We start from the raw sequence: 10111 nt of genomic DNA, 5'->3' as shown, positions 1-10111 counted from the left end.
TAAAGGTGGTCCTCGTAGCGATTGGAATACGATGCAACAAAATTTGACCTTGAATTTCAAATCTGTACCGATTCAGAGGTATAGAATCACGCTACGATGATTGCGACATATAATTTCCGAGGATGCATCTCTTCCAAGTGTCTGGGCGATGTCTAAGAGAAGAAGAGAAATAATGGTAACAAGATACAGGAGGATAAATGTGCATTCAACGTGATTGGTGCAGCGCCGCAATGCTGTACACTGGAGGTTGCCTACAGGCGCCTGTATGCGTATGCAACCTCCGATAGTACGCTGCCTCTCACCAGATCTCACATCCACTCCCTGTCGCTCGCTGTGTTTTCCAGAGAACGATTAAATAATGTTCTCTACTTTCCTTTTACAGCTATCAGCTTGATGGAATTACTAACTACGTAAAAAGGTAAGATTTAAAAGTGCACGAACGTTTAAAGGGAGAAACATTCGGAGATAATGATTGCCAGAAGTGATTTCTATTGATTTCTACCGTGATAGTCCCTTACCGCGGACATCATGGCTTAAGAATATCACTGTAATGATTTTATGAACATTCGAAAATTCATGAACGAGTTCTTCTGCGGCAAATAATTCAATCACATTAAATCCGTAAATGGACAATTGATTGACGGGTTATGAATCGACAGCCGTAATGCTTTTTCTTCATATCTGAGTATATCTGTAAAAGAAATAGAATAGGGAAAGTCTATTTTAACCGCGTTCGATTCTTCTATAATCCGCGATGTAGAAAATTCGATTGGAAATATTCGCGACCAGCTACATTTCTAATCAATTATTTTCAATCAGAGCTCGCGAGCGAGTCTAAATTTATTGTGTAGCGACATTTTTCTCCAACGTGCGTGGTCATTTGAAATTCGAAGAAATTTACGATTCAGCCGAATAACGAGCCGAAACCAAAGTAATTTATCGCGCTTTTAACATGTACTCGTTGATTTATTTATTAGAGTATTTATTAGATATGTGGTAAAAAATCGCGCATCTCGATATTTCATACATAGATGGAGATTAAGTTTTTTAATCGAACAAACGTTCAACACCGACGATGCGCGATACGATAAAAATTGTAATGTATATTTAATCACTTTGTTTTAAACGACAGTGATCGTATTAACAGGATTTTGCATTTAATATCAGCGTAGTTTTGCCATTTTTGGCGAAAATAATTATAGAAGTTCACTACTTGTGACGCTGGAGGATCGTTAAATTTTCATAAGAGTTGCACGAAAGCGTCGGAAGTTTATTGTCTACTATGAATCGTGAACTATCGACAAATAATTCTACGTAGAAACGGAAAAATCAGTAGAAGAAAACATCACAGTAAATTTAAAAGAAGGATAAAGGAAATTATACAATTATAAAATTAAAATCATAAAGTTTAGATTATAAGATACAATAAGATTTATTGAAGTTAGATCGCTTCTACATTAATAACACTGCACTGACACTTCAGCAATACTAAAACCGTGTAAAGAAATGCAAATCAAACATACTCATCCTTTGACCAAAATATATTAGGAGTAGTATACATGACAGTAGCAGATCCAGGAATAGTTATCGAATTTGTGAAGACAGTGGTACCTGGACGAAGATTGGAACCAACGCTGACGGTATGAACTATCAGAGTAGGAGAAAGTGGCAGGACTGCTCTAGCATTTACGGTGACAGGTACATTGGCAAAATTATACATAACAATTACAGTGTCATTTCCTAGAGTGCGAGTAATACTCAAAACCCTTTGGTCGTATACGGTAACGTTTAAGGAACCGTGTGCGATCACTGGTCGCCTTTTTAGGCTCATCACACTTTTGAATACCTGGTAGTGAGAGTAATATTTCTCCTTTTGAGCTTCCAGGTTCAAGGTCTTGTAATTTGGATGCACGGGCAGCCAGGTTTTCGCACTGGTGGAGAATCCAGCACTGGTGCTGTTGTCCCATTGGTACGGTGTTCTTTCGGGATCTCTGGATTTCAGAAAGTATCTGGCGGGACCAGCGTTGCAACCAGCTGGATCGACAGTTTCGGCGTACGTGAATTGTCTGTCTATCATTCCGATTTCATCACCGTTGTAAACAACCGCTATGCCAGGTAGGAGCAGCGCCATTTCGGTAATCTCATCAGCTCGTCGACTTCCGAATCTAGAAGCCACACGATGATTATCGTGGTTGCCCACGACCCAGTTCGGCACGCTACCCTGAGGCACGGTATTGACCCACTTGTCTATCAAATTTTTAAAGTCCATTGCGGTAGATTCGTTGTTCAGCTCTCTAATAAACATAAAGTTGAAGGGAACATTGGAGCCAGCATTGTAGAATTTAATAGTTAGGTCATGAGTGGTGTAGGCTTCCGTGAGGATCAACTTTGGATCGGATCGGGTACGGTTGGAGTGTTCATCCATCAGTTCCCTCCAGCTCCGGAGCGTCTCGTATGTCTCATTCTGATCTCTCGTGTAAATATGCACCAGGCTATCGTAATCGTCTTTAGGGACATCGGTCCTGTTTGCGCTCGGCTCGTCCCGGAACTTGGCATCCTCGAACATATGATTGATAGCGTCAATGCGGAAACCGTCGACCCCGCGATTCATCCAGAAAGTCAACACGTTTTTCATTTCCTGATCTAAAGCCTGACTGCGATAATTCAAATCTGGCTGACCTGCAGCAAACTGATGTAGGTAATACTGCTTGCGGACGTCGTTCCACTGCCAGGCAGATCCCTGAAAGTTGCTCAGCCAGTTATTTGGCGGCAGTCTGGTGCCATTTACGATTCTGCCATCGTGCCAGACGTAGTATTCATCGTACGGCTTGATCCTTTGAATACTCTTTTTGAACCAGGCATGGTCGTTAGAGCTATGATTAGGCACGAAGTCCATGATCACTTTGAGCCCGAGGGACTTAGCTTTAGTTACCAATTTGTCGAAATCCGCTAAAGTTCCATAATCTGGATCAATATCCGTAAAGTTGGAGATGTCGTAACCGAAATCAACTTGTGGACTCCTATAGATTGGCGATAGCCAGACGACCTTAGCACCAATATCCTTAACGTGTTCCAGTTTGCTCGTGATACCATTCAGGTCACCGATACCATCTCCGTTGCTGTCTTTGAAACTCCTCGGATAGACTTGGTACACGATGATATTTTTGTACCAATCCACATCCACTCCCGCGCTTAGCGCGAATAGCAAGGAACACGTTACAATCGTTAGTCGAAACATGATGGATTACTGAACCAAGAGAAACACGGTCGACCATTTATAAAACGCGACGTTATTGATTATCTGTTTACATGTATGCTTCAATTATCTGTTTATTAAATTTCTTTCACTCAGTTAATAAAAGATAAGTTCGTTTCGAATAAGTGTCAATGATAACGAAAAGATAGTTAGGTACTTGAATACTATCATGCACCGTGTATCAATTTATTTTTTGTTATCTGATGCTTCTTTGGAAAGAAATTTTTTATATCAAAATTGTTTTTTTCCACATTCGATAGTTTAAACAAACTGACTGCTCGCGAGGGATCGCAAGTTTTTTCTATAAGTGGAGTATATTGTACGGAACACAACTTCTGCTAAGATTCGTCGAAGTATAAAGCCACTCGAGAGACGGTTAACTCTCAAAACCGCATGATCTCGTGTGTACAAGGCGTTTATATGTGCCAATCTGGTTTCTGTCGTTCTCTGACTAATTACATGGCCAACTGCACTCGAGCAAATCATTTACCTACCTTCTTTTCATCGAGGCTAATTATTTAAAGCTGCAGTTCCGCCGTCGCAAATAAACTCGCGATTCATCAGCGTCACTACAATCTTTTCCCCTTCTTACATCTGTAGGAAATCTATTATCGACGCGTTAACGCGATATTCATGTAAAATTTCCAACTACGAAGAGCATTAGCTTAACGTTAGCTAATTAAAGAACCTGTATAAAGATACAATCTCATTTCTGTTAAAATGAACAATTTTTTAAGATGGAGATATGTAAATACTAAACTATGACAACGAATCGCTATATTTCGATGTAAAAGAGGATTTCGATTTATTACCGAGCAATGTTAATTCCAGTTTCAAATAGAAATATTTAATGAAAGAAGATAGGTGAAGAAGAAAGAACGATATAATATTGTATAGAATGCAATAGGCCACAATAGATTGAAGCCTCTATGTGAAGGCTGTTTTCATACATCGCATTGGGAACAGAGCTAATTTTGTTATCGATAACAATCCTATATAATCGAAGTGGAAAGAAAAACAGTTGAACCAGCGATAAGTATTACTTACAAAGAAATAAATAGTTGGTCGAAAGTATTTCAAATCAGAAGTTGAAAGGATTTATCTATTTGCTTTTTCTTGACAATTAGAGTATAACGTTGCCCCGTTTTATTTTTGGATCCATGCAATGAATTCGAAATGATTTATCAAAATTTCAACTCTCCATAATATTGAAATTTTCACGTAAAGATAATCAAACTAGGGCACCCACCTAATGTCAGTACTCATAAAATTTCAATGTTATCGCAGTTTAACTAGAAAAAAAACGAGTTACAACCAATTTTTTTACCGGTCACGGATAAATGAAACACCTCCCGGATTGGTCGCTAAAATGTTTTCTGTTATGTACTGTTTTAGTGGTACGCGGACAACGATACATCACTGAAATAGAACATGGCTATTGTGCAAAACAACGCAACCGGATTTTCTAAATCGTTGCAGCTTGCCCAATTTCTCAAATACTGCATGCATATAACACTGTAGTTGCCACTATAGTGTCAGAGAGTTTCAATCTTCTATCCAAATCTCCCATTTTCGCTCCTACCATCAGTTTTCGTATCATACATAAAGCTATTTTACCTTTACGTACAAAGTAGTTAGCTGTCTGACTAAACAACTCCGATGTACTAGAAAGGTACTCCCAAATAGATATAGTTCTTTTATTATCTCAAATTTACGATCTCCATACTTAAATTCCTTACACTTGTTCTTCGTCTCTGTTTTCTGAAATATCAGTATTTTATTTTTTTCTATGTTTACCTCTAGATTTCTTATTTTACAGTATTTTGATAAGAATTCAAGTTTGTCTTGTAGATCTACGTTATTTATCAACAGTATAAGATCGTCTGCAAATAGTAATAGTTCCATTTCTTTAATTATTGTATGATGTTCACTTTCTTCAAAAAAAAACTATCTATGTTACGTCGCGTGAAATGGTCCGTGCGGCGTCCTTCAGTGTCTGACCGTCAAGGCCCAAGCCCCATTCGACGGACCCTCAATAAACCTAAGGCCCCGCCATAAACCGAATCTTATTAGCTTGCAGGAACCTTTAATCCTCCAAGTATTTTCGGTTTATAACTGGTATTTAAAGCAGTCCTTAGGTTTATTGCACGTTCTTACAAATTACGGAGAAAGCGGATGGGTGTCTAACGGGAAAGCCGGTTTTTTTCATGCACAAGGTCACCCCCGAGCCACGTCGGTAGGAGGCTTCGTCTTCCAATCTTCACTATTAATATTTGCTATAACCAATGGGCATCGCGGATCGTTACCCTCACTGTCCTAACGAAAAGTATGAACAACGAATCCACGTCCTTAGTTCAAAAGACACACCCACTCCGAGCTTTCCTCCGTAATTACATAATAACGAACTTCACTTCTTCTTCATCGTTAGAATAGTCTTCATCACGTCATCTCTCTAAACTTGTTCTCGGAACTACAGAACAGTCACTTCATATCTATACTTAGTCTCCTCTAATGCTACGTCAACTAAAACAACAAACTCAACTGTAAGGGCCTTGCTCTATTGTGCATGTGTATCGTATTTTTATACGTCAAATCATCATCTACGACGTATATCATACGCTACGGTGTAACTCTTAAGTGTTGAAAATATATAGTTTATAACTCTGTTAATCGCAGCGTTATACCACCTCAATCACCCATAGGGGTATAATAATAACGGGGTATAATAAGATAATAGTATCTTAACGGAAATCAAGGGATCGATCTATTCGCGTCGTCGATTATTATAATCGTAACAGGAATTTACGACTCCCGTTGACGCGTTTCCTCGCATTTGCGTCTCCCCGCGATTGATCGAAAATACAATCTATATCATGCAACTTTTGTATAAAAAGAATTGAGCTAAGCGAGCGACCTATGATATTTCTTGTGTTACGTCCCTTTCTTCAGTTTGACCGTCAATTTAGCTCTTTCATACAGATTTTTTAGAGTTTGTACGAACTGTGAACATAGCCCCATTTGAAATAGTTTCTGACAGAGTGTGAGCACTACTGACTTGAAAGCTCTTCTAAAGTTTGTAAAAGCTGCTATTAATTTCCTCCTTTTTCCGCCAGGACTATCGAAATTTTAACATTCGAAACAAAGATCCAGTCTATATCCCTATTGACTAAAATTGCTATAAAGATTTTCCAGGAGGTGTTTGCCAAAGTTATATAACTGTAATTCCGAGAGTCATTGATACCCCTTTTTTTAAATTCATAGTAAATTAATAGTAAATTAATAGTATTTGTCCAAATTCACACCAACTACCTGATATATTTCAATTATTCATAACCTTGCCGAATATTTTCTTCCTGTCCCATCTTAGAGACTAGAGAAGACACGAGTTCCATTGAGGAACTTTTTTGGTATGCCGTCTGGTCCTGGTGACTTCCTTGGCTTTAGTCTCCTTAGAATCCTGTTTATCTTATTACATGAAATTTCTGCGTCTAGGTTGAATGCTTACTTGGACTATTCGAGATGGATATATTATTGTATAAAATTTCTCTATCTGTTCTTTACCTAATATTCTATATTTATTCATTTTGTACCTAAGAATTCTTTCATCTTCTTTCAAAATTCTTGAATATTTCTTGTGCTAGCCAGAACTTCTTGTAACTCTTCTAAATAATTCCTTTTATAGTAAATACATACATATATAAGATGCACCTACTGGAAAATAAATTTGTTTTTAATCTTTTTGCAATTTATTACAAAATTTTATAACTATTAATACTATTTATAACGTAAATAATATTATGTCCGAAATATTTTATTGATACTTGTTAAGGTATAATAAATTAAATGCTTTATTTGCACACAACATCGATACATATATATATTACTCTCTGAAGACCTCGATAACCTTCTTACACGCACGCTTGTTGTCAAACAGACTATTCTAGAAGCTTCTAACAGTCTTTTGTCTCAACTAAGACCTGAAACGTCCTCTGACGCTTACACACACATGCACATGTACAGTGTAAATGTATCATCTACCTAACAATATTGTAAAAACCTTCATGACTGAAATTTTTCAATGTTACTAAATTTTTTATCTTAGAAAAAAAATTAATTGCGAAAATAATGATTATTAATAATGAAAAAATATTGATATCAAACAGCATTTATTATATAGAATTATTAAAAACAAAATAATAATAGTAATGACGCATCTTTCTCCATCTCTGCTCGGGCCGCGAACTTTCCACGCACCCAATCGGTCCACCTTGAATCGAACCAGGGACCGCGAGAAAGAGAGAGGAACAGCCGGATTTTCCTCATTCGCGAAAATATACATTTTCATCATAATATTTTCATACAAATTTTCAGAAAATGTATGAATATTTAGACATTATGAAATTTTGCTGTTTCTCATGATTTATAACATTTTTTTCCTTTTTCTAATTTCCATTTTTTAACTTTCTTTTATATTTTTCCGACGTGCGAACTGTCACATTCTCAATCGCGCTTAATAATATACTACGTAGAACAGTATATCAGGTTCATGATCCTGACAGGGAAAAGTAAAACCATAATAATCTAATACCTTCTACACTGTTAGAAACCTGTTTGCTCGATATAGAGGGTTGCAAAACATTGTTCTACGTATTAAGATTAAATTAAAAAAGCGCGAATTTCTACGAATCAATTGTCGTTAGTTTTCGCATTGATCAGTTGCGTAACTGAAATAGCATTGTTATTACACATTAATGTTTCCAAGCACAGCTCGCTGCTTTTACAAATGTTAATCTCCACCAAATTTCTTGCGAAGATATCCTGTAAGTACGATACAAATACGTAATTAAAAGGTATATATATGTTGGGTTAACATTAGAATTTAGGGCGCGTAACGATTCTTCATTTGGATTAGCCATCGTTTTACGAAGCAGAGATTATATTTACACGTATATACAAGACTTTTACTGACATCGAAAATTAGGAACAATATTTTGTAGGCTAGAAATATTCGGATGACGGCGAAGATACTCCAGCAATCATAAAATTGTCAAGAGCGACTGATGAAATCGTAAAAATTATTACACTGCAATTCCAAATTTATAATGAATATTGGAAAAACTTTTGGAGTTCACAAAATTTATTGCACAAATTATGTATTAAAGGAGAAAATAGAACAAACGCCCAGTATCCTATATGTTTTAAAAGAGAAGAAAGTAGCTGCCAACATCGAGTAGCAGCTTTAAAACATTTAGTTAAGGTGAAAATACATGACCAAGTATGGAGAAGAAATGAAGAAGCGAAAGTTGCACAAAGATGGGCTAAGAGACAAACTAAAAAATTATATTTCACCGGTAAAAATTGTGCAACTAAAAAATCCCTTGTGGATGTATTATTAGAAGAATCAAGAAAAGGAGAGGTGAGGCTTCGTTGCAGAAGGCGAAAGTGCGATTTCCTACTAGGAACTCTCTTATTCATATGCTAAGACAGAACGATCACTATGAAGTCAGTCTATAATTCGATCGTGTTCCAAATTCCACAGTTTTTGAAGAATCAGTCCTTTCAATGATTGTAGGAATACCCGAAGGAATTTTTCGTTAAAGGAGATTTCTGTTAAAGTTGAAGAAGATCCACACCTGAGAAGACATCAAGAAAAAAGGACGCAGATCTCAAGAGTCGAGAGGAAGGGCCAGGAGCAGCTGGGATTTTCTCGAAAGCAGAAATTTACACCTGAATAATACAAATATCAGACTCAAACGCTTTGGGTGGCCAATCTTTATATGGACTATTGGTACAGAGATATACATACATATTAGATATATTTAATATTTGTAGATTCATTGCCTATTTTCTTTGTTTTTTTCGGTTAATAAATGCTGTTGTCAAATTGTTAAATTCTAGAACGCAATGAATATGTACGTACAGGGTGTTAGGTTACAAGCATAAGAAAATTTATTTAAAGCCGAAGTCAGACGAAGATCAAGAATACAAAAATTGCGTTTTAAATTTTGTTTTTTAGTTATTGAAAATTAAATATCAGCCAAAATATCCCTAAATGCTATTATATTATATTATACAAGAAGCAACATCGGCAACTACTTTTTTAACATATTAAACAACATACTAAACAGTAACATACTAAATCAATTATAGAGACAAAATACAGATAAAAGGAAGACAGATGTACTGGCTAACTGGTCGAAACTCTAAACTCAGCATGGAAAATAAACTCAAAATTTACAAAATGATAATAAAACCAATGTGGACGTACGGAATGTCACGTCCTGCGATCCACACGATCCGTAGCGCGAAAGTAAATTTGATAATTTAAAACGAGGTAATTTAAAACGTTTATTTGAAACCATGTTTACAGTATTTTAAGTGAAAGGCAGTTAAAGCCGCTAAATGCTATATCTTGCGAAAACTTTGTTATTTGATGTGGGTTTGGGGTTGATAAATAATCGATTCACACAGATTCGATTTTCTCCGATATATTTCTCCGCCTCGTACAACACGTCTTAACACACAGAATACACTTGGTCAATTAACACGTGGTCGACTTCTAAGATAAAAGAGCGTCGTTAGAAGTCGTACCAACTTAGCTTGTAGTAACTAGCGATCATACCAACCTAACCTTTCTCAACAAACTTATCTAACCATGTTTTTATATTTTCCTAATTATGTTTCTATAACGGTGTTAAGACAATTTAAATTGTAAACAATGTCGGCAGTTGTACAAACGTTGGGAATCTTCCCAAACATTTTCAAAAGAAAGACCCCCGACGTTTTTTCATCTCCGACGGTTATAAATGTAGCGACTCAGAGAAATCAGTGAGAATATTTACCGTTCGATAATCG

The 10111-nt window shown here is 36.6% G+C and overlaps 1 pseudogene; it reads right to left on the bottom strand.

Annotated features, from left to right (window-relative positions):
• Positions 1–1413: 1413 nt before the first annotated feature.
• On the bottom strand, positions 1414–3259 carry LOC138187562 (alpha-glucosidase pseudogene; annotated as a pseudogene).
• Positions 3260–10111: the final 6852 nt, after the last annotated feature.

This window comes from Bombus flavifrons, chromosome 15 (assembly GCF_040668555.2).
Source record: "Bombus flavifrons isolate JBK064 chromosome 15, iyBomFlav1_principal, whole genome shotgun sequence".
NCBI lineage: Eukaryota > Metazoa > Arthropoda > Insecta > Hymenoptera > Apidae > Bombus > Bombus flavifrons.
The sequence above is the reverse complement of the archived record's forward strand: the minus strand, read 5'-3'. Positions and strand labels throughout refer to the sequence as shown.